General features: G+C 37.2%; 1 pseudogene; it reads left to right on the top strand.

Annotated features, from left to right (window-relative positions):
* The first annotated feature begins 19,166 nt into the window (after positions 1–19,166).
* On the top strand, positions 19,167–21,432 carry LOC9299171 (annotated as a pseudogene).
* The last annotated feature ends 4,914 nt before the right edge of the window (positions 21,433–26,346 follow it).

The following is a 26,346-nucleotide window of genomic DNA, read 5'->3' as shown; positions in this document are numbered from 1 at the left end:
TTGGTCGAGTAAGTTGGTGGAGGATACTCGACTGCGTGCTCGAGTCGTGATCTGGAGTCGTGGTCTACTTGGTGAGCTGGTACTCGACCACGAGGTCGAGTGGTAGGTCGAGTTGGTGAAGGAGAGGGTACTCGACTTGGTGATCGACTTGGTGATCGACTTGGTGCTCGAGTTGGTGATCGACTTGGTGCTCGACTTGGTGATCGACTTGGTGCTCGAGTTGGTGATCGACTTGGTGCTCGACTTGGTGCTCGACTTGGTTGTGGTCGAGTGCATTTGGAAGGTCTTGATGATGGTGCTCGACCTCGTGGTCGAGCATACTGATGGGTTCTGGTCCACTTCTTCCAATTTGCTCACCAACAGCTCCAAATCACCTGAAAACAACTCAAATATGCAACATGCATGCAAAACTATCCTAATCATGCAAAGTGATGACAAATGATGAAGAATGGTATGAAACAATGACGAAATGATGATAAAGTGATGCTAAATGGATGCTCAAAACAAGTAAAATATAGACATATCAACTCCCCCAAACTTAGTCTTTGCTTGCCCTCAAGCAAACAATTAAGAACAAGCTGGAGGAGAGGTTTGAAAGCGGGGACTCAGAACCAAAGCATGCAGACAAAGCAAATGAACTCAATGTCCAAGTTAGTAATTGTGGAATGCTTAGAGACCAAACTCTACTTAAAAACTTTAGCCATATTCATCACAAGACAACCTAACATTTGTTCCAATCTACACACACCTTCAGATCATCAATTCCCTTTAACATTGATTAAGCTCAAACCATGAATCAAGCAAAACATTGTTGAAGAACTCATTTGGTTTAAAGGACAAGGCTGAGAAACAAAGATGGTTCCTCTGTAAATGGTTTCAGACTTTTTCACAGTAACAGGGAACTCTCATGAATGGACAGAGCTTTAGTAGAATGCTAAAGGTTAGAACCAACCTACGCATACAAGAACAGACCCCATCTACCCAAATAACCATAAGTATATCAAACTCCATAGATGGTCCTATCTCTAAACCCCAGAAATGATCCTAATTCTACCCTTTTGCACTCAAGGCATGTTTCAATAATCTCTTGGATCAACCCATTCTTTGTTTTTGGTTTTTGTTCTAAGGAGAGGTTTTCTTTTAGACTTTCTAGCGGATTGGGACTTTCTTTAACAACTAAGGCTCTTCTTCTCATCTCATGACTTAAGACAACTCTAGGCTTTTGCCTTTCTTTTTACTTTGCACAGAGCCTAACTTCTTTTATTTTCAAGCTTCCCAATTCCTTTACTAGACTAACATGATATTCTTTTCTGTTTCACTTCCATCTCCTAAGAACAATAACACTTGTCTTTCTTTCTCATTTTTATTCCAAACACATTCCCAAACCCAAAGTAAAACTCCCACCTAGTCCTATCTAGCCCAAAAAGCGTGGACTAGAATTACATGGGATCCCATTCTTGTCGGTTCATACCTAACACTTTCTACCAAGCTCAATCCGGAAATAGGCCTTACACACACACAAATTTATTCAGGGCTTGAAAGAAAGGTTAGGTTCAGGGTGGGGGAAACTGTTCCAATGATGGGAATCAGCTACTTGGATTAGCAAGAGTGGTAGAAGGTGAAAGAAAATCCAAGTATGTGTATTGGTAGCCACAAGTTCAACAACAATGCAAAGACATGATAATTATAAGTCAAGTTCAGGTTCTAATAGATAGGGAAAAGAATCACATCAAGCATGCTTCAATTAAAACAAGAGAGTCAAGTTGTGAATTCCAAATATGGTGCTGTCTTACTTCAAGTTCTATCACAAGCATTAAACAACTAACAACGAGGGCATTGAATTCATTCAGTAAATGAGCAAGCTTACAAGGTTATCTCATCATCATCCCCTATGCATATGCAACAATCACTACAAGAATATTGGCTTTTAATAGCACAATACTATAGCGTTTTGTTCACATATGCTATTATAAGTATAAGGACGAGTTTAAGATAGCGTTTGTAGTTTTAAAAACGCTATTAATAAGTTTAGCAGAAAGAAAAATAAATACGCGCCTAATAATTTGGGTTTTTAATAGCAGAATTATCAGGAAACGCTATTAAAAGTGAACCGGGAAAACCTAAAAATAATTGGCCTTGAACCGGGAAATAAAAATATTTTCCCCCCTCTCTCGATTTTTTCTAAGTATCAAAGCTCTCTTAGACGAAAAAGTCTCAAAACACAAATGCTCTCTTCCAACACTTCGACTGATTCTCTCTTACCACAAAATCTCTCTTTCACTCAAGATTTCGTTTGATTCTGTCACTCACTATCATACTCGTTCTTAGTTTTACGGATTCTATTCGATTGGTGTTGAATCTCTCACTCGATTACAAACGGTATAGCTAATACTTTCATGAAATTTCATCTCGTTTTAGGGTTCTTAAAAGTAGTAATTGATTCCAGTCGATTATTACCTTTGTCTGTAGGAAGATTTCAGGTTATTTGTCACGGTCAAAGGTATGTTAGATTGTTAGGGTTTTCAATTTGGGTTTCAAATTGGGTTTTCGATTTGGGGATAATGTTCGATTTGGGGATAATTGGGGTTTTCAATTTGGTTCTTACTGTTTCTTTCTATTTGCAGAGAGCTCTGAAGCTTAGCTTGAATCTGTTTTCAGAAATGTAACAGTTTTCATACAAATAAAGTAACATTGGTTTCGCTCATGATCGATCAGTTGAAGCATTTGCCTTCAATTATTAAGGGTGGTCTCTTGAGCAGTAGCCAGGTGTGTGCCACAAATGTTCTTTATATTGAGGTCAATTTATAGTCTTTAGAAGTTTCTGATGGAGTCTGCTTTGGGATCGTTTTTCATTAGAGACCAGAGGAAGCAACAGAGACATTGCGGAAACTTAAAGAAGGCATAATAAAGGTGTGTTTCTACAGGGAAGTTCTGGATGGCTTACTTTTGATAAGACTGCTTGGTATTGTTTAAGGAAATCAGCCACGGGATAAACTTATGAATGTATTTTATTTGGAAATACATTCATTTGTGTCATGGGTTTGTTGTTTGATTTCAGGTTCTCTTTGTATCTCCCGAGAGACTTCTGAATCTAGAATTTCTGTCAATGTTTCGCTTGTCTTTATCTGTGTCACTTGTAGTCGTGGATGAGGCGCACTGCATATCAGAATGGTGAGTTTCTTGGCAACTCATAGATTACGTTTCTCTGTTGACTATAGTATGTTACTGCTTTTCTTTGATCTATTTTTCTTGGTTTATTAAGAGCTATTCTAAACAGGTCTCATAACTTCCGCCCTTCATACATGAGACTCAAGGCATCAATGCGGTTTTCTGAACTCAAGGCAGAATGCATTCTCGCGATGACTGCAACAGCCACTACTATGACTCTTGAGGCTGTCATGTCTGCACTAGAGATACCGTCAACCAATCTTATTCAGAAGTCAACCAATCTTATTCAACTTAATTATCTACAAAATATTTCACACTTACAAAATACTTTTAAACTTTGATATCTTACTGTATCTTTCATGATACTAACTTAAGCAACTTTGTTTGTTTTTGCGCAGTATGAGACTGACATGATAAGCAAGTATTTACGCGATAACAACATCAATTCAAAGGTTGTTTCCATTTTGAAATCTCCAATATACCTGTATCTATGGCTAATTACACTCTAATCAAGCTTAGCTCGATCGAATTATCCAAGGTTATCACAGTGGTCTTCCTGCAAAAGACCGTGTTCGTATACAGGAGTCATTTTGTTCCAACAAGATTAGAGTGGTGAGAAAATAAGTTCACTGTTTTCCATACGCTCTGTGTCCAATTTACACATGCAAACTACCACTGAAAGTTAAGCAGATGACAGTAATCAAATATTTTCGTATGTTATTGAAGGTTGTTGCAAGCATTCGGCATGGGACTTTATAAGGGAGATGTTGGAGCTGTAAGTCTAACACAATCCCTTAGAATGCTTGAACATATATCTTCATTGTCTTGCAAATACCAGTTTAATTTGGGTTCTTAAGCTCTGTTTGCTTAGATTCCTCTGTCCTTAAGACAAATACATAGTAGCTGGTTTGGAGTTTTTGACTAATGTTTTGATATTGTACTAGTGCTATCTTTAATCCATGTTTGGTCTCTGATTTGGTACTCGTTTCATATTAGAAATGTTTCATGTTCCAATGTTTATTTGCTTAATCTGATGGATATTGTGTACAATTGTGATTGATTTTTGTAGAGTACTAACAGCAACAACACCAGCAGTACTCAATCTGGTCAGAAGAAGAAGTGCTACTTGATAGATTGCTCTAAACCGGGACAGAAGGTTGTTGAAGGCAGAGTTTGGTCATCTAATCCAACAGACACAGTGCATCTTAAACCATTGGGACCCAATGCTAGCAAGGTATCAGTTGACGTGCCACTAGTAGGAAATGCGAAAGTGTGGAAACCAAGTTCAGAAATTCAGACCATTGATGATGCATTAGGTAGTCTTGTAGCTTGGCCTAGTGATAAACTTCTTTTTATGTGATGATGTTTGGAAACTCTAGTTGTGGTAGTAGAGAACCTTAGTGTTTGGAAACTCTAGTTGTTGTAGTGTGTGGAAACATAATGTTTGGATTTATGTTATGTTATGTTTGGATTTTTATGGAGTATTCATATTTTTAAAACAGGTTATCAAAGACACCAATTTCATATGTACCAATAATAACGAAAAATCATTTATTTTTAACGCTATTATTATTTAAAACAATAACATTTATAAAACGCTGTCATTACATCAAAACTTTGAAAGCGTAAATAAAACGCTATTATTACTCAAAACAATAACATTTATAAAACGCTGTCATTACATATATTAACAGCGTAAATAAAACGCTATGAAAGAGTAATTCATAATTGTTCAGAAACGCTATTAAATATAATACAATAATAGCAGGACATAAAACCGCTATAAAAAGTAGCGGAGCTATTATAGCGTGCGATGATATAGCGTTTGGTAAAACGCTATGGTATCTATCAATAGCGTTTTCTGGCCGCTACGAAAAGCCAATATTCTTGTAGTGAATCCTATATGACACATTCTAGACTCAATCCTAAAATGACAATGCAGCTACATGAACACTCTGTTTTTGTGAAATCTTTTTCAGAAATTTTTCAAATTTTTAGGGTTTTTTTCAATGACATAAATGAATGCAGACAATATGCACAATGCAAGAAAAATTTGAAAACAAGAACAAAGCAAACACATCAGATACTTCCTGAGCCCTCCCCCAAACTTAAATCACACAGTCCGCTGTGTGACCAAATTTGGAAGAGAGTACTCAGGACAAATAAATAAAGAAAGAAAACATGAGATGGTATAAACAATGAGAAATGGAGTTGTTACCTCAGCTGATGGATGAGTTGATGTGCTCATCAATGCCTGCTTGTGTGTACTGTCAGGCCATTGAGGAGTCTTGCTGTTGTGTTTCTGCTTCTTCTCCATGTGGCTTCTGTTGATCGAGTATAGTGATGATTTTTTTTTTTTTTTTTTGGTTAAAAAAAAAAAATTTTGGGCCAAAATCATCATATACTCGACCACAACTCTTCATCAGCATGTGGCCTTGCATGATAGAGTGACATGTTGAAACTTCAAAAATCTTGAGACTAAATCCCCAATGATACTCGATCACACAGCTTCACTTGATCCTTGCCCTTGTGGTCGAGTATTCTATTGCACTCTGAGCCAGAATCCACTTTACTCAGCTGTTGATACTTACTCCTGAAAGCACTACCAAAATGCATTAAAAATAACAAGAAAAAACAAAAATATGTACAGAGATAGACATGGGATTTCCTCCCAAGTGAGCTTGTTTTAAGTCTCTAAGCTTGACTCCTCACACTTATTAGGCTGAAAATATGTGACAGAGAGAACTTGAGAAGTCCTCTTCTTCACTAATCTCATCGTTATACTCAGCATTCTCCCCTGATAGTTGTACAGCTGAGTACTCAATTCCCCTTTCCTCAAAGTAAGCTGCTTCCTCTTCTGGTGGATAGTCTTTTTCTTCTGACCATCCTGAAGTGACTTTCCCTCTTGAAGTAATGTCAGTGTTGGTCTGAGATTGAGCTCCCCTTAGTGTGTCATTAAGCTTTTCAACAGTGTGGGTCAGCTTCTGAACGGTTCTTTCTTGGAGATCAGATTTCTTTTTGAGCTCTCGCCAATCAAACGCTGAAGGTATACTCGATCGAGCGACTGAGTTTGAAGGTTGAGTCTGGACTAGAATTGGTTCCTTCACTCTTGCAGCTTTAAATTCTTCTCCTGGAACCGCTCTCTGAATCTCCAAGCCCTTTCCCTCTATCGTTGACCTTGTTGGAGTTTTGTTGATGTCAAACTGCAACTTGACATGCCTCCCAAGGTTGAGATCAATCTTACCATATCTGACATCTATTACTGCTCCCACTGAAGCCAAGAAAGGTCTTCCTAAGATCAGAGGATCCTTAGATTCTTCATCCATGTCAAGCACAACAAAATCAGTAGGCACCTCTACTCCATTAATCATTACTGGCACATCCTCCAGCAGGCTAAAAGGTTTCCTTGTAGTCCTATCAGCAAGAATCAAGGTGATGTCGCAAGGCCTGTATTGGACAAATTCCAACTTCCGTGCCACAGAGAGTGGCATTAGACTGACTGAAGCTCCTAGATCACATAGACAATTGCTGAAAGTCGATTGCTTGATGGAACATGGTAGAGTGAAAGATCCAGGATCTTCCAACTTTTCTTGAATAATCCTCTCATCAGTGGCTTGAATTGGATTGGTATCATATGCATCACCTGAATCTTGATATATGTTGAGCCTTTCCAATATCAAGTTTCTCACATCTCTGTGAGGGTCCGGAATCAGTTTGAGGACTTCTATTAATGGCATCACTGCTTCCATCTCGTCAATCTGTTTCTCTGCAAGAGATTCATATTTGTCTTTCCAAGTTTTCCTGAACGTCCATGGGAGAGCAAGTGAAGGTGAAGGACTTGGCTTGAATCGCTTTACCATTCTTTCGATTATAGCAGCTTTCTCTTCCAAGGCAGACTGAGTTTGATCGCGGGATTCAGCTGAATGGTTTAGTTCAATAACTGAGACTTCAATCCGTTTAGAAGCCTCCCCTTCTTGAACCTCACTGTCCTCAGTGATTGATTTAGGGGTATGTCGAGTAGGTTTCTTCATAGCATCATTAATGTCAAACTCCATCTTGAAATCTTTTCCAAGATTAAGATCAATCTTCCCCTTCTTGACATCTATGACTGCTCCGGCTGTAGCTAAGAAGGGCCTCCCTAAGATTAAAGGATTTACTGGATCTTCATCCATTTCGAGCACTAGGAAGTCTGTGGGGATTTCAACATTTCCAATCTTAATAGGCAAATCTTCTAATATCCCATGAGGTAGTCGAACAGACCCATCAGCCAGGATCAAGGAGTTGTTGAAAGGTTTGTACTCGCTGAAACCTAGTCTCTTGGCCACAGAGAGAGGCATGAGACTTATAAAACCACCGAGATCACATAGGCAGTTACTGAAGGCCAAAGGACCTATAGAGCAAGGTAAGGTAAATGAACCAGGATCTCCCAATTTCTTGGGAGGTGGCACAAAGGTTGTATCCTTGGTCATTGCAGCATCTAGTTTTTCATGATATTGAGATGCTGCAGTAGGTGATCGAGTAGATGGATCGAGTATAGGCTCCTCTGTTGCCTTTTCAGCTGAATCTTGAACTTCATTGTCCTCAGTGATTGAGGTGGTGGCATGTCGAGTTGGCAGCTCTCGATCATGGCAGATAGTGATAGCATGAGCAGTGGCATACTCCTTTGGATTCTGAATTGCTTTGCCTGGAAGTTGACCTATAGGTTTTGGAGCAGAAGTGGATGCAGATTGTCCTTCCAAGTATCGGACTTTGGAATTCAGTGCCTCCACTTTGACATTTAAGTCGTTGTAGCTACAGTCCAGCTTATTGTGTAATTCAGATATCTTCTTAGCAATCTCCATGGAGCCAGATGCTTGTCCTTGGAGAAGCTGTTGTAGCATTTGCTTCATGTCAGAATCAGGAGCAGCAGAACCTTGGTGTTGCTGAGGTGTAAACCCAGGTGGTGGTTGCTGCTGGTAGTTCCCCTGAAATTGTTGCTTGGGAGAAAAACCTTGGTTGTAGGGAACAAAAGGTTTATTCTGACCATGCTGTTGTAGTGGAGGATACACTTGATCCTGTGGATTGGCAACGTTGGTGCTACGGTAAGCAAGGTTGGGGTTGTTAGTCTTGAAGTTGTTATACCCATTGTAGCCACCTTGATTGTTGATGTAGCTGACCTCTTCTAACTGGTTCCCCTCCCCATCTTGGACTTGATACTGCTCGTCATCAAGTAGAAAGTGCACATGCTTCTGCTGGCCAAGGAGAAGCCTATCCAGTTTCTCATTAAGAGCTTTCATCTCTTTACTATGCTTTGCATCTGAATCTCCAATACCTCTGTTAGAGCGATTAAAATCCTCGTTATAATTACCATCGGATTGAGCTAAGTTCTCAATTAATTCCCAGCCTTCTTCAACATCCTTATTCAAGAAATTCCTATTAGAAGCAGTGTCCAGCAACATTCTGATCTTGGGCAAAACTCCCCTGTAGAGTGTGCTTAGTAGAGAAGCCTTCTTGAAACCATGGTGTGGACACTGTATAGTGTAGCCTTTGAATCTCTCCCAGGCTTCACAAATGGATTCAGACTGCTTTTGGGTAAAACTGGAGATTTCATTCCTAAGCCTTGCAGTTCTTGAATTTGAGAAGAACTTTGTTAAGAAGGCCTTCTTGCAATCGTCCCAAGATGTGATGGAGCCAGCAGGTAACGTCTTTTCCCATTGGTGTGCTTTGTCTCCCAGTGAGAAGGGAAACAGGCGCAGCTTGAAACTGTCCTCACTAACACCGTTTATCTTGGTTAGGCTGCAGAGCCTGTCGAAGTTATCCAAGTGGTCTAAGGGATCTTCCAGAGGCAGACCATGGAACTTGCTTCCTTGAATCATCGAGATGAGACCACTTTTAATCTCGAAGTTGTTGTTTTGGACAGCAGGAGGCACAATTCCTTGCCTCTGATGGTGGTTTCTTGGTGCATCTCCAGCACCAATGTTTGCAGGCAGATTGTTGACATCTTGTTCATCAGCCATTCTGAAAGGATGGTTATGTTCAAGGTCTGTAGTGTCTCTCCTTTCCCTTATTTCTCTGTCAATACGGTCAATGTTATCGTTGAAAAGGAGGTTCTGGTTGCCTTTTGATCGAGTTTGCATACAGCAGGGTTGTACCTGGATCAAGAAGACAACATGAAAAACAAAAAGTTAGTAACCTAAGTGAAAATTGAAATAGAACTTGATCTAAGCAAGTCTGAAATCTCAAATGTAACAAACAAACACCCAAATGGCAACGGCGCCAAATTGGTAGTATGATTTTAACTAAGATCAATTATCCTTAAATCACTATCATGTCATTGCAGTATTTAAGGTGTCAATCCAAATGGGTGTGATGCTAGCAATCAAGATGCAATCAGATTTCACAGAGTCAAGCCAAGCAATAACAGGTTTTGATTTTGTTAACAGTTCCAGTGATCATGCAGAAAACAATAATTCTAACAGAAACAGATAACACACTCGATCACACAGCTTGATGCCAAGCACTGGATGTGGTCGAGTGCCAGGTCGAGTACCAAACAGAAACTGCAACAAATGTACTCGACTGCACACTCCGTTTCCAAACTGCTGGGTGTGGTCGAGTACTTCAAGTGAAATAAGTAAGAATGCAAAAACTAAGCAACAAGTAACGAGATCAAGCAATCAATAGCGATGTGAACAAAGAAATCAATTGGAAGAGAAATTCCCGAGGATGGGGTAATCGAGTAGTGAAGTCTTCTTAATCTAACAGATGGTTAACATGCTCAACAAACTATCCCTAGACAACAAGTTCAATAACCAAATCAAAGTGCTACCGCAACAGAGATCCTCAAGCAAAGCTAGTCCCAGACTCAATCACCATTGACGAGAGCTAACCTAACAGGCATTACGAATCAACAAGTTAAAGCCAAAACGCTCCCTGTAACCAATACCTTGGTACAGAGCCACGAATCTCTGGAATTAGTGGTTCAGACATTTCATCGAACACCTTTTGGGTGTGGAAATGTCTGGGCTCAGATTCCAGTTGATCAGAAAGCAATCAGCATTAAGAACAACTAATCCAGAAGGGATCTACCAATCAAACTCAACCACCTAGCAGATCAAGGATTCTAAACTACCCTAACCCATCCTCAAGAACCCTAATTACTACTCAAAATTCATAACCAAGAACACAAACCCAGAAATGCATAAAAACTTCATACTAGCTAGATCTCAACAAGATGAACAACTTTGTAGAAGAAATCAAAAGCAAATACTCAATAGATTAAGAGAAATCTGGATTACAAATATGAAGAAAGCACTAATTGTTCTGCAGAATAAAACTCAGACAGAATAAAACTTAGTCTGAAAATTATGAGAAACAACCTATTTATAGCAAATACTAGGAAACCCTAAATCACAAGACGACAAAGTATTAAGGCGGTTTACGGAGACATTCGGCTTCGTGAAATCGAGTGAAGAGGTCGAGCAAAGCTGGCTCCTTTGCGGTTTCTTGATCTGGTCGTGATGCGATCGAGTGACTAGGTCGAGTATGCACTCGAGTCCCGCTTCATCTTCTTCTCTTCCTTATGCTTAGTGTCTGGTTGAGTTGGGATCTGAGAAGCCTCTGAAGCGTGCAGTCGAGTGCTTGGTCGAGTAAGTTGGTGGAGGATACTCGACTGCGTGCTCGAGTCGTGATCTAGAGTCGTGGTCTACTTGGTGAAGGAGCTGGTACTCGACCACGAGGTCGAGTGGTAGGTCGAGTTGGTGAAGGAGAGGGTACTCGACTTGGTGATCGACTTGGTGATCGACTTGGTGCTCGAGTTGGTGATCGACTTGGTGCTCGACTTGGTGATCGACTTGGTGCTCGAGTTGGTGATCGACTTGGTGCTCGACTTGGTGCTCGACTTGGTCGTGGTCGAGTGCATTTGGAAGGTCATGATGATGGTGCTCGACCTCGTGGTCGAGCATACTGATGGGTTCTGGTCCACTTCTTCCAATTTGCTCACCAACAGCTCCAAATCACCTGAAAACAACTCAAATATGCAACATGCATGCAAAACTATCCTAATCATGCAAAGTGATGACAAATGATGAAGAATGGTATGAAACAATGACGAAATGATGATAAAGTGATGCTAAATGGATGCTCAAAACAAGTAAAATATAGACATATCATATACCGTCACAACACTTTGGTACACACTGTCCACACATAAACGTACACTGTCTTCGCGGAGACATAAAGCTTATGAGGAGAACTAAATAGGATTTTTGCAAGTCTTCTTGTTATGACCTGCTTGTCTACATCATGTGCACTGATTCGGAATAAGTCTTTTCTGTCTCTTTTTCTGAAATGACAACAACAATAAGTTAATAATCTACGCATCTTATACTCAAAACATAATGTTGTGGGATATTTGAAAAATCTGTACACGTTTGAATGATAGCACTTACCCGGTTTTCACCTCTAGATGGAATCCTTTTGGTTGTTGGTCTTCCTGGTGGTCGTCTACTGTATGGAGGAATTAATATCAAATCCGATATATGTTGTGGGATGACAACATCCTTCGGATCCGCGATAGGTAGAATCGGTTCTTGAAAAGAATCAGAAAACGTTTGAAGGCCATACCACCATCCTACAACAACCTTCGAATCTATTCCAAACTCGATTGCAGCTGCTAGACCGTGTTCACATGGGATTCTCAACTTTGTGTACCTAAGACACGTACACGTACACTCGTCCAGAACGACATGAAAATGCTCACCTGACTTGCTTGTAACTTGATAACTCTACGGTCTAGACATCTTAACCGCGAATTTCCCTAACGCAGGCAAATCTTGGAGAAAACGCTCATCAACCTCAGGCGTCACTAAAGACTTACACCTAGCCACTTTTTGCCTCCTCGCTGCGAACCATCGCATTAGGACCTCTCGAATGAACTCTATCATGTACACAATCAGATATGATTTGGCTCTTGTTAAGACATTATTCATAGACTCCGAGTTGTTGCTAGACATGATATTGTAGCGTTCCCCTTTACAGTGAGCTCTTGTCCAATGCTCAAATCCAATTTCCTCTAAGTAATTTGCGCATGCAGCACTCTTAGCCCTTAACTGTTCGAAGTATTTTTCAAAATCTCTCACTCTGTAAGCTTTAGTAGTGCTGAAGAATAATTCAGATACACCATACTTACCATAATGGGTGGAGATATTTCGCTCAAGGTGTACTGCACATGCACCATGATGAGCTTTCGGATAAACCACATTGAGGCCTTTATATATTGAAGAATGTCTGTCCGATACAATCATTAAATCTTCACTGTCTGGAACAATGTCAGCTAATTTATCAAAGAACCACACCCATGAAGCGTCAGTCTCACCATCCACAACACCAAACGCTATTGGAAATATTTGGAAGTTCCCGTCTTGGGCACATGCAATGAGGAGACATCCCTTGTAATGTCCTACTAGCTGCGTTCCATCTACGACAATTACCTTCCTCATATACTTCAGACCTTTTATAGAAGCCCCGAGAGATACAAAAACATACTTAAAGCGCTGCGTACCATCAGCTTTAGGTGTAGAGTGTAGGTGAGTTATCGTACCCGGATTAGCTAATTTAAGAAGATACAAATAGGTAGGCAAAAACCTGTAACTTTTTATATCATCCCCCCTTACATTTTCCACTGCAACCTCTTTAGCTCTCCAAGCGGTAGAATATGAAATCCGAACATTGAGATCATTTAGGAGCAACTGTGGTAAATCGACAGCTCTCGGACCCCCTTGCGTAGAACTGTATCTGCTCTTCACTACCTCTCCGAGAAGCTTATAACTAGCATGTTTATTATAATTCTTACGAGTGTCGATGTCACACGTATGGGTAGTATCATACGATGTGATTTTGAAACATTCTGAATTGTTGACAACTTGAGCTGTCAAATGCCATGGACAAGTATCATCAACGCAGACCATCTCCAATCTTGTAGGACATGACCTATGTTGCTTGTAGCAAAAGCATTGTTTGATTGCGAGATAAGACATTGTTTGTTGTATGACTTTTCTGTTCTTAAAAACACTCCCGACATACAAAGTCTCACCTGTCGTACTCAGTTCGACTTGTGTCTCATCATCTCGTAAATTGGCTAAATCATCGAATACCGAAGCAGCATCATTATCGAGAATCTCCAACTCGCCACCATGTAATGTAGAAAAGTCATTATACACTTTGTAAGCCTCAGCTGCGGTAACTAACCGATTATCATTCAGTGTCCCACTTGCGGAAGCTCCAATACCACGGTCGATAGTGACTTCGTATATACCATTAATATTGGTATCCGTGTTACCTTCGCAGCCTGTATCTTGTACACATTCTGTAGTGTATGTACATTGGTACAAACCATGTTGACACGTACGTCTTGGAGTCACCGTTGGTGTACGGTCACCCGAATGAGAAATGTTATCTCCGCCAGGTGCAGTAACTAGCCGATTATCATTCAGTGTCCCATTTGGGGAATCTCCAATACCACGGTCGATAACATCATCCCCAGAGACATCGTCTATACCATTAATATTGGTATCGGTGTTACCTTCGCAGCCTGTATCTTGTACACATTCTGTTATGTACGTACATTGGTACAAACCATGTTGACACGTACGTCTTGGAGTCACCGTTGGTGTACGGTCAACCGAGTTATCTCCCCCACGTACACGATGACTTGTGTACGTACACTCTGCCAATAGACGACTGAATTCCCCTGGATGTTGAACCGTTTGTTGAGTGAGAATGACGTCCTCCTCAACATTCCCTATTCCATATTCTTCAATAATTAAATCGTTCCACTTGTTGTAATCGTAATCTTCGCCACTGCCTTCACTACCGTCTATAGTAGGATCGAGGGTACTTCCCCCCATAGATCCATCATCACCCTGATAATCATCATACCCAGCACCATCTTCGTTGTCCTCCTCCTCTTCTTCATCCTCATCTGTTTTATCGTCTTCAACGTCGTCTTGCTCATCTACGGCCTCATTATTTCCATCTACATTTGAAGCCGCTACAATGGGATTTGGTGCGTTGCACTCCCACACACACGGTAACTCTCACCATCGGTCCTAGGGACAGTATTCCCGAGTGCCTTGACGGTTGTAATGAAAGAGACAAACAAGGTGACACTAGGATCCCCACCACGAATCAAAAAGAATGTATCCAGGCTCATTTGATTGTCAATGTATACAGGAGGGCATTTACTTTCTATCATCACTGACATCTTTCCCGGCATCCAGTAACTAATTATTGGATTGCATTCGGTGCACTTCAAACTGAAAACCTCGCATAATGTACGTACAAATGCCGTGTACGTCATGTTTTGCCTAACACGTACACAACGACCAAACCAGCCTTCCCATGGTTCAAATTTCCATTCTTCTTCTTTGCATTTCCACTCACCCACCATAGTAAATACGGGAATATCCATTACCAACCTGCATCATAAATTCAGCAGAACCCCATTAAATGCAAATGAAAGCATGATTATATCTACAAAAAACAAAAAGAATTCCCAACTACACACTTATAAACATAAATCTATCCTCATTTAGCAATTTCAACTAAAAAAAGTGGAAATAAAAATATTCTGGGTTTTTATATAAAAACAATGTTGATCTTAGCACACAATCAAGACCCTAGTGTGTTAAAACAAAAAACTTCTTAACCAATTTCATTACTTACACGTTCAATGCTTGTCTTGGCTCCAAACTTTGTAAATCAAGAAGATCAAACCGATGCAGAATCACATTCGTTCAGAATAATTTGTTTGTTTGATGGATCATGTTTGTCTCTTACAACTATTCACACATATAAACTAATATTAGAAAAAGTAATGATGACTTTTGCATTAATTGTGACATGAGTCATGTCTAAACTTTTTGGGCATTAAATACTGATGTCTCATTGTGTTTTAATGTTATTAATCTCAACTTGTCACTGTACTCCCGCACAATTCAATTAAGAACGAAATATATTGCTTAACCGGAACAGTGTACGTAACTGAACCGTACAGTGAACAGTACATCGGTCCGTTGGTAGGGGTAAAATGGTCGGATTTTGGCTAAATTGTCAAAACTTGAAAGCCCATTTTCACTTTGCCAAAACATGAAATTAAAACTTGGTCAACTGCCCTGCCATGCAATTTACCCTTAAAAAATGCCATTATGAATTATTTTTAATAAAAAGTAAACTAAAAAGAAAAAAATATTAAAATCTAAAATTCATGTTTTCTTTTTCACATTTTTCTCTCGACACTTTACTTCTCTCTTCCTCCAAAACCTAGCCGCCACCTCTCTTCTAAATTCCGTTCGCCGTAACTCCGACCGCTGCGCTTCCGTCCAGCTTTGTCTACCAGTACCTGCCGCTTCATCTTTCTCCTCTCTTGTCCTCTCCACCGCTTCTCTCTTTTCCGCTGGAAACCATCGCTTCTCTCTTCTCTGCCGCTTCTACTTCATCTTCTTAGGCTTCGCCGCCAGCATCTATGTTGGATTCCGTCACCAACAGCAGCAATGTTGAGGTTTTCCTTTGATTTATGGTTTATATTTTTATAAAATGAGTTGGAAAAACATATTGCATGAAAGGTGTTCGATGAAATGCCAGTCTTGACGGCAGACTTATTTGTTAATTATCACAGATTTATTTGTTGCTCATCACAGACTTGTTTGTTCGTTTTCGTAGATTTATTTGTTGCTCATCGCAGATATGTTTTAAGTAATAACAATTCTATCAATGTCTATTGCAGGATCATATTGCGAGTATCTTTTTTGGTTGCATTGTTTTGTTGGTTGTATTTTGATTGCATATCTTTTTTTAAGTGTTTCTAGATTTAATTGCTGCTCATCACAGATTTGTTTATTTGTTGTATTGTTTTGATTGCAGATTTATCATTACAGATTTGTTTGTTGGTTGCATTGATTTGATTGCAGATTTATTGGTTCTCAATGAGTTCTGTCTAGTCATCGACATAGATTCTGGTGGAGTTAACTTCAGTGACTATGAATTTCGATGGTTTGTGTTCTCTAAGACACAAATTTGTTAGTATCACCACAGATTTGTTTAGATATGACCACAAATTTGTTTTGATATGTTCACATACTTGTTTGTATCACCACAGATTTGTTTTGACATAACCACAGATTTGTTTTAATATGTTCACAGACTTGTTTTAAGTATGTCCACAGTTTTGATTCGTTGATCACAGATTTGTTTTGAAAAATGCATCTAGGATTCTGGAGAAGAAAAAGAGTGCCTAGCCGTAGGATGGCAGTTTGATGGACTTATCGATGGGAACATTCAGGCATTGCGGGAGAGATTAGGAGCTGAGATGTTTGAGGAAGTTCCACTGACGGGAGACGTAGCATTGACTAATCCATTGCCTCGTCGTGCAGAGTTCAAGATCCCTTATCTCAATGATCACTCAGAATGAGTGTCTTTATGATATGGTCGTGGTTGCATTTGGTTTTGAGTCAGATGTTGCAAGTTTTCTTATTTAGGAATGTTATTGTTTCCACAGACTTTTTTGGTGTGAACCAGTTGTTGCAGCTGTTACCACCGACTTTTTTGGTGTGAACCAGTTATTTTTCCTGAGTGTTATTGTAACCACAGACTTTTATTAGAACATGTAAGACTTGAATTCTTAGAGATATAAGTTCCATAACAACACATACAAGTTCCATCATAACACCCATGTTCTACAATAACACATAAAAGTTTGACATGTCAATACAGACGTCTTACATGTTCCACAATAACACTCATACAAGTTTGAAAAATACAACAAAAGTTTACAACAGAGACTACTTCATCAAGTTTATGCCTTCTTGCATGTTTTACGATTATGCCCAGTTTCATTACAACTGGTACACGTGTGTTGTTTCCTAGGCCTCTTATTCTCCATGGCTTTCTCAAGGACAGATTTAAATCTTGACTTTTTAGGCTTACCTGGTTGTTGTTTCGGAATAGGTGGCGAACACACTTTAGTCGCAACATGCTCTAGTATTGGAAGTGCAAAATCCCTTGGCATGATGAAAATAGGGACTAAATAAGTCTGTGACAACATAAATCTATAGACCAAATAAATCTGAGATAACTTAAATCTACACCACAATGATGAAAATAGGGACCAAATAAATCTGCGATAACTTAAATCTAGACCAAATAAATCTGCGATAACTTAAATCTAGACCAAATAAATCTAAGATAAGCTAAGGATTGGTCAAACCCTAAATCGGACGGTCCAGATTTCTCTATCTTAGATTCTAGAAAACAAATTTGTGGTGTCTTCAAATAAGTCTGTAAAACTATATCTGCGGTCAAAGTGTAACAACAAGCTGTAGAATATAAGTCTGTGACAACTAAAAAGGTAGTTAAGTCTAGATTAAGTCTGCGACAACTATGACACATATATCTGTGATGATGGAAAATAAATCTGTGATTCATAATATATCTGCCGTCAAGAGGTAAAACTCTGTGATCACTAAGAGTCAGTCTAGTTATTATCTTTTGCAGTAACAAATCTGCAACAACGTACAGACTTAATATAAGTCGGTAGGTACTATTAATAAGTTTGCAGAAACGTGATTGACAATAAGTCTGTAGGAAAAACAAATCTGTATAAATAAATCTGCGAAACCTAGGAAATCTGCGATGTCATCAAAGAAAATCTGTAAGACAAGTTTGTGGTAGACAAAAAATCTGTAATAGCCTATAAATCGGTAGCAACCTATGAAAAAATCTGTATACTAAATCTGTGGTAGAAATAAATCTGTAGAACAAATCTGTGGTTCAAAAACAAATCTGCAAGAAAACAAGTCAGCGATAACTATACAATTAAATTTGTGGCAGATTTATAAATCGGTGGCAGATTTATAAAATCTGTGGCAGATTTTTTCTACAGATTTATTTGAGTTCGCAGAGATCAGTGACAAAACTATAAATAATGACAGGTTTTTCTGTAAATAACGGCAACTTTTGCCTAGCTGGCATTTTTTTTTAATGGCATTTTTGTTATTATGATTTTCTGTACAAAGCTTTACATGGGTATTTTGGGGATTAAAAAAAAACGAAAACACTCTAGTTATTATTAAAAGATACGAGTCATTCTACTTATTAATCCCCATATAAGGGTCATTCTAGTTATTCTCCCTAAAATTTATCTGTAATTATATTTAGTTTAACTGTTTATTTAAATTATAAGTAATAGAAAAAATTTAAAACCAATTACATGTTGATATTTGTGAAATAAGTCTCTCAAGAGGTGCTTTCATCTGAAACATATGCTCATGTTTTTTTTTTTTTTTTTTTAAAATATATATATACTTGAAAACACTTGTGAGATCCTTTCATTGCACATGCTCTAACTCGAACGAACTCACTATTCACTAAATTTTAGTCTATACACGACCCTTTTGATTTTTTTTTTCTCTTTAACCGTGAAGTAGTACTAATGCCTAAGACCAAACGCAGTGGAGCAATCAAGCCTCGGGTGTTAGTAATAAACAAATGAGAAATAATGCAAATTTCGGCTAAGACACAAAACACAGGTGTAAGTTTACACCCAGGTGTAGAAGCGACGTGGCAGAGTTTGGTTGGTGGATACAGGTGAGAATACTGAAGTGGTTGTTTTCTCCACTAGAGCTGTACAAGCTTCTCATTGATGGTTGGTGATATTATTTTATTAATATATTACCACTCACACCCACACTCCCACATGCACCATTGTGGATGCTCTAAGTATGACTAATATTGATTACTTGTAATGAAATTTGAGTTCAATATTTTTAACATATAATTGTTTGTTTAATATATTTTCCCGTCAAAGAGAGGTTGTGATACGCAACATTTTTATGATATTTATAATACATACACATAGTAAACGAAAGCTACATTACCTCATAGTTCATACCATACTTCTATATATATACGCGTAAAAGAAAGCTACATTCTCATTATCTCATACATCAAACAAAAAAAATATCATGATTTTTCTCTTTAGTACTCTCCAATTTTCTCTCTTCTCTTTGGCCCTTGTAATCGCCGGTTACATTTTCCTCGGAAAAAAATTGAGTAAAGGTGAAGTTGATACTTCCACCATCCCTGAGCCATTAGGAGCTTTGCTTCTATTCGGCCACCTCCATCTATTGCGCGGCAAAAAACTCATTTGCAAGAAACTAGCTGCCATATCCGAAAAACATGGTCCTATCTTCTCCCTCAAGTTAGGGTCTTATAGGCTGGTTGTGGCCAGCGACCCAAAAACGGTGAAAGAATGTTTCACCACCAACGACTTGGCTCTAGCAACCAGACCCAATATAGCCTTTGGTCGGTACGTAGGCTACAACAATGCAAGTCTAACACTGGCTCCCTATGGAGACTATTGGCGTGAGTTACGTAAGATTGTCACCGTCCATCTATTCTCAAACCAGAGTATAGAGATGCTTGGTCACATTCGTTCTTCAGGAAAGATGCTCTGATACCATGTAGATTTAGTGAATATGTTCTGTCATTGATCTTAAACGTGTGTACAAAGTATATATAGACAAGAGGATGTAGAGAATGTCGAGCTAAACCTAACCGACTATACTCGTTTAATATACAAAGCCCATATAGTATAACTTAGCCCAATATTTATCAAACACCTATACAAAGGGAGTGGTGGAACTTCTATAGTGAAGATTGACATGTTATTCGAGTTTTTGACCTTCAATATAATCCTTAGGAAGATGGTGGGGAAGAGAATTGGTTTCGGTGAAGTGAATAGCGAGGAATGGCGTTATAAGGAGTCCCTGAAGCATTGCGAGTTCTTGGCTGTGATTCCTATGATAGGCGACGTTATTCCATGGCTAGGATGGTTGGATTTTGCAAAAATTTCTCAAATGAAGAGATTATTTAAGGAGCTTGACTCAGTCAACACCAAGTGGCTCCAAGAACATCTCAAGAAGAGATCAAGAAATGAGAAAGATCAAGAAAGAACAATCATGGATCTACTGCTCGACATCTTACCAGAAGATATTGTGATAAGTGGACATGTACGCGATGTCATTGTGAAGGCAACGATTTTGGTATGCACATTTTCACTATACTCCCATTAATTTTGGATATATGTTAGATAATCTCACAAATAATTAATTATGAACTAAGAGCATTTCTAACGCAAAGAACTCTTCTCAATTTCTTATCTATATTAATTTAATTATTTCAATATAATTCAATTATTTCTATATTTTTGATTATAAATAAAGAAATTGACTAGTTATATAATGTCACATGTCACATGTTTCCTTCTTTTTCTTCTCTCTTATGTTTCTATTACTTTTTATTATTTAGTCTTACGAACCTCAATTAGAAATCACCGTTGAATGTGCTCTAATGTAGTATAGGAAAAATATGATTTAATTCACTCATGGTTTGAAATGAAAGTCTACTAACATAAATGTTCGATTTCTTGTTGTAGGCTCTCACATTAACGGGATCAGACAGCACATCCATCACTTTGACATGGGCAGTATCGCTACTACTCAACAATCCTGCTACTTTAAAAGCAGCACAAGAAGAGATTGACAATTGTGTCGGGAAACGTAGATGGGTTGAAGAATCCGACGTACAAAACCTTAAGTACCTACAAGCTATTGTTAAGGAAACTCACCGACTTTACCCGCCAGCTCCTCTTACAGGTCACAAATCAAATACTCTTTATTGTCATTATAATTCTTATTGCATGACCTTATTAATCTTTTAAATGATGAACCTATTTGGTTATACAAAATAATGAATGATCAGGAATCCGCGAAGCACGTGAAGATTGTTTTGTGGGAGGATACCGTGTTGAGAAAGGCACACGCTTGCTCGTCAACATTTGGAAACTTCATAGGGACCCCAAGATCTGGCTTGACCCCAAAACCTTTAAGCCTGAGAGGTTCATGGAGGAGAAATTACAATGTGAAAAGAGCGACTTTGAATACATTCCTTTTGGTTCGGGAAGAAGGTCGTGTCCGGGGATCAATCTTGGTCTAAGAGTTGTACACTTCGTGTTGGCTCGATTGCTTCAAGGCTTTGAGTTACGCAAAGTGTCTGATGAACCAGTGGATATGGCTGAAGGGCCTGGTTTAGCCTTGCCAAAAGATTAACCCGGTCGAAGTTGTTGTAATGCCTCGACTCGAACAGGAGTTGTATAGTTCACTCTGAATTAAACCATTGTGTACTCGATAATTATTTGGAGATTCCTGTGATCACCCCTTTCTGATTTTAGACATATAGTGTCGATGGTTTAAAAACAATTTGGGAAAGGACAGGAGAGACATACGGGGAAAAAAAATGACCAGCTAGATTCGACACAAAACAATTGTGGTTGCCAAAACACAATTATAAGGGCGAGCAAAGTCACACGTTACTTTTTTCTCCCAGCCAAAGTATACCAAAGTATAATCGCATAAACAAAAGTTATATTTTCATTATTTCTTATTTTACATATTCATTATTGTAGTATTGTTTGGACCATTCACATTCATTTAGTACACAAAGTATAACTAAAATTGTGCAATGAAATAACAAAAGATTCAAACATACAGTGCGTTTGCATTTGCAACCATTGTATATTCATTACTGTAGTATCGTTGTAAAAAGTCTAGCAACTCGACTCGGGTGTGATGTGATGACCCTAATTGCATGTTACCATCGAATGCCAAAACGATTAAAATGTGATGTGACTCAAGTGTTGTTAGCAAGTGATTTATTTCTTGTATTTACTCTTACTCTTATCGTTGCACAAACGGAGTTTAAACCTACGAATAAAGTGCAGCAAGTGTGATTTATGGATATGTAAACCAATATATCCTCAATTATTTTTTATTATATCTAATTAACAAATTTTACTATTTAATAATTACAACTATGATTACCTCAAATTATCCGTAGTTGGCGGGGAAACCTGAAATACACTTTTGAGAGAAATTATAAAATTACGTTTTTGCCGGAAAACGCGAAACAACTTTTTTTGGCATAACATGTGGAATAACGTTTTAGGCTGGAAAACATGGGATCATGTTTTTTTAGTAGGAAAGCGGAAATCATATTTTGGTGGAAAAACGCGGAACCAAGTTTTAGCGGAAAAACATGGAATCATGGAAACGAAAAAACACATTTTTGGCGAGAAAACATGGAATTACGTTTTTGGTGGGAAAACCGGAACTCGCATTTATGACGGGAAGATATAGAATCATCTTTTAGTAAAAAAAGCGAAAACAAGCTTTTAGCAGAAAAACGTAAAACATTATTTTTGGCGGAAAAACGTGAAATGACGTTCTTGGCGGGAAACCGGAATCACATTTTTTGGCAGAATCATGCCTTGGTAGAAAACACAAAACATGGAATACGAAAAAACAACAAATTGAGTTTTAAGCGGGAGAACACGGATTCTCGTTTTTGGCAGAAAAATACATAAAATAAATAAGTAAATGATTGATAACATTAATAATATAACCAATAGTAATTTTGTCATCTAATCACATCTGAATCGTTTTGTTATTCGAAAAAAATAGGATAATGGATCGCAGCCGAATCGCATTACCATTCATAAATTTGATTAATCACATTGCACCGAAACGACATCGTTCCCTGGTTCAAATCGGAGTCACACCTAAATCGGAATATCAGTCGGACCAAAAGTCACATTTTTTTATTTTTTTGTTTTTGGTCTTAAACCCAGTCACAAAGCATTTAAAATTATTGTCCTCTCTTCAACGACATTTTTCACTTCATCTCAGGGTATATAGGCTCCGTAACTCTCTCTGCTATCTCTTTCTCCTTCTCTATATTTATTCTCTCTCCCATCGTTGTGAGTCTGTTATAGTTAACAATTTTTATTGTATGGTTCTTTATAAAATTTTGTTATTTTTATCCCTTGCAAATCAGTATCCCTTATATAATATTGTAGAAATACTTTTTAAAATTAACCTTACCAAGTATATATATTTACACTAGAATGCCATTACAAGTACTCCTACTGTTTCACAAAGAGTGTCATTCTACACTTTTTCACACATATTAAGAAAACCATTAAAATTTCTATTATACTCTTCATTAATACACTAAACAAAATTATCTCTCTTATTAACACATTAAAGAAATAGGGTTAAAATGAAATTTTATTCAATATTTTGCATTGGAAATATAAAACGAGACTCTTTGTGAAACAAAAATAAAACTTTAAAACGACACTCTTTGTAAACCAGAGGGAGTATAGATTTCAGAGAACAAATTAATAATAGTCACTAAAGGCAAAATTCTCAAATACTAATTGATACAAATTAATTACTTTATAAAAACCAAAATACATTATTAATTTTCAACAAAATGAATAGCCAACCAATATGAATATATAAGATTTGATAATTGAAGATGAAAACCATTTTTCTTAAGATATTTGCTTATTCCTTTCCTAGGGATGACGATATCAAGAGCACATAAACAATGGTTTTGTTCATTTGGAGAGATCACAGGGGTTTTGTTCCAATAGAGTGTGACATTGGTGCTCCCTTAGAGTTTGTGACTTCTTCCTCCAATTTGTGACAACTCAAGTTGTTGCAAACGAAAAGATTGAATTTTTTTATGTAGAGATATAAATATATATAGAGAGAGATAAGCTGAATTATATTTATTTAATTAAAAGAAATATCATAAATTACCAATTCACTACAACCTACTAATGATGATATTAATATTTTAATTACTTCACTAATAGCAATAAAATACTCATCTAAAAACACAAATAGCAAGGAATATATATCAAAAGCTCCAAATAAAGTCACTGATCTTCATATCTTCCCTCACACACGAATTTTACCAAATCAGTCACAAATCAAAGAGACCAGAAAGTTAATGAATATGCCTAATCTCTTATCAAAGTTCTTCCAAAACAAAATCTTTGTTTCATCAATGGCTGTCAAACCTTTGATTTCCCTCTATATGCGAACAAACTTAAGAACCCTATCCTTCTTCATGAAAGTTGTCACCCTCTTGATCTTCTTAAACACTTTCCCTGCTTCATTCTTTCATCTTCTCTACCAGCTGCTGAGCTCTTACACAACACAATAATCTTTCTTTTTCTCAAACACAATGTTGCAAAGAAATGAACTTTTTGGTTTGTAAAAGACAAATGAAGGGGACGTTTGAGAAAGAGGAGAGTGGGGTTTTTTAGTAGCAAAGATACGAACTTTCAAGAGCGTAAGCATTTTTCTATTCAGATCTGTTTTCTGTAAGCGCGGCTATTAGATTTTGTTGAACTTGTTAGGGTTTACATATTATGTGTATATATAGAGTGTCTTCTAGAGAAGAAGACAAAAAATTTTATTACTATATAAGAGAAATTGTCTCTTATAGCCTCAAATCAAGTTCTTGGGACAAGAATAGCACTCAAAAGTTTATTGGACAAAAATCGCACCTTATTTTTGATATTTTAAATTAATAAGAAATTATAAATAAATACCAAAAATCACAAATTCATCGTTAATATTTTCCAGCCAAAAAAAAATCCCGTCAAAATTTTCCCGCCAAAAAAATTTCCGTCAAAAATTTCCGCCAAAATCTTTTTCGCTCCCGGAAAAATAAAATATCGTCAAAATTTTCCCGCCAAAAACAATTCCGTCCGACTTTTCCCGCCAAAAAAAATCCAAGAAATTATTACCCTATAAATAATCATTTTCATCTCTCATTCACTCATTCTCTCATTCTCTCATCCTCTTCTACTATATCTCAAATCTTGATTTTTTGTTTTAAGTTTTCTTTTTGGTTGGTTGGTTATTATTGTTGTATGGGTCTAAGAAAATCAACTTTAATATCATTGTAAAAGCATAGTTTCATTGTAAAAGCATAGTTCTACATTTTAATTTTAGAGACTATACGATATATATCTTACATTATTTTTTGATTTTTTAAAGATTAATATCTATTATCTATTATAGATTATTATCTTATAAGTAGTCATAGTATCTATTTTTTATATTGCTATATGGGTTAATATCAAAGAAACCATCATTGTAAAAATTTGATTCTAAATTTATTTTACAAAGTATGTCATATAATATTTCTTCTTTAATTTTCAGAAGCAAAATAAAAAAGTTTTGATGATTATAACAAAACTTTCAGGTTTATTGGTGATGGAGAATTAAGAATTTCAATTCTAATCATCGTACAACAAGGAAAATAATGTTAAGAAGATCCATCTCTAATTTCTACTTTAAATGTTTACTTATTTTCTAACATATCCATGTATTTTTTTTAATTATGAAATATTTAATAAATAAATTATTGTAGTACATATATCAAATAATTTTTATTACATCTTTATTATTTTAAATAAATTTTTGTAATTCATTTTTAATATATATATCATTATATATAGCTTTTTTCTGAGCTACTAGATAATTATATAAAGATCGTTATATTGTTTCTTTTATTTAAAATTTGAGGTTTAAGTGTTTCTTGAAAAACAAAAAGCTTCATTAAAAAAAAGATACCAAGTGGACCAATAAAGAGAGAATTAAACTCTACTTTTATATATATGATTTTCTGCAGATTCTTAGCTTCTGTTTTAGAAAACTTCAACCTCCCACCTCCCACCGAAGTTATCAACCTCTACAAATCCTTGAGTATAACTAGGGGTATCAAAATGAATAAACCGATTTAAACCGATCCATAATCCAATGAGTTTAGGCTTAAATGGTTTATGAGTAGATCTAACTCATTTGTTAAATGGATTGAGTCAATCCATTAATCCAGTTATATGATGGTTTAATGGTTAAATGAGTTGATCCATAAAAATAAAATAATTAACTAGGATCGGACCCGCGGTCCACCGCGGGAGAATATTGGTTTACATATGTTGCGTTTAATATTGTGTGTGTTTTTTAGTAGAACGAATCGTGTAGTATACTTATAAATATTCATAATAACGAATTGTAGAGAAAATGTAAAATTGTTTATAAATATACCCATCGTAATAATTATGATTTACAAAATAGAAATATACCCATCGTAATAATTATGATTTACAAAATAGAATTTTGTGTTTTAAAATTCTAAAATTAGACGATTCATGGGAATTAGAGCAGTCGAAATAGGTCAAAAACCGCGGGTCCAGCCCACATCATCTCACTATGGGGCAGA

The sequence above is a fragment of the Arabidopsis lyrata genome, assembly GCF_000004255.2.
Source record: "Arabidopsis lyrata subsp. lyrata unplaced genomic scaffold ARALYscaffold_26, whole genome shotgun sequence".
Classification (NCBI taxonomy): Eukaryota; Viridiplantae; Streptophyta; class Magnoliopsida; order Brassicales; family Brassicaceae; genus Arabidopsis; species Arabidopsis lyrata.
This window is presented reverse-complemented; position numbering and strand designations above follow the sequence as displayed.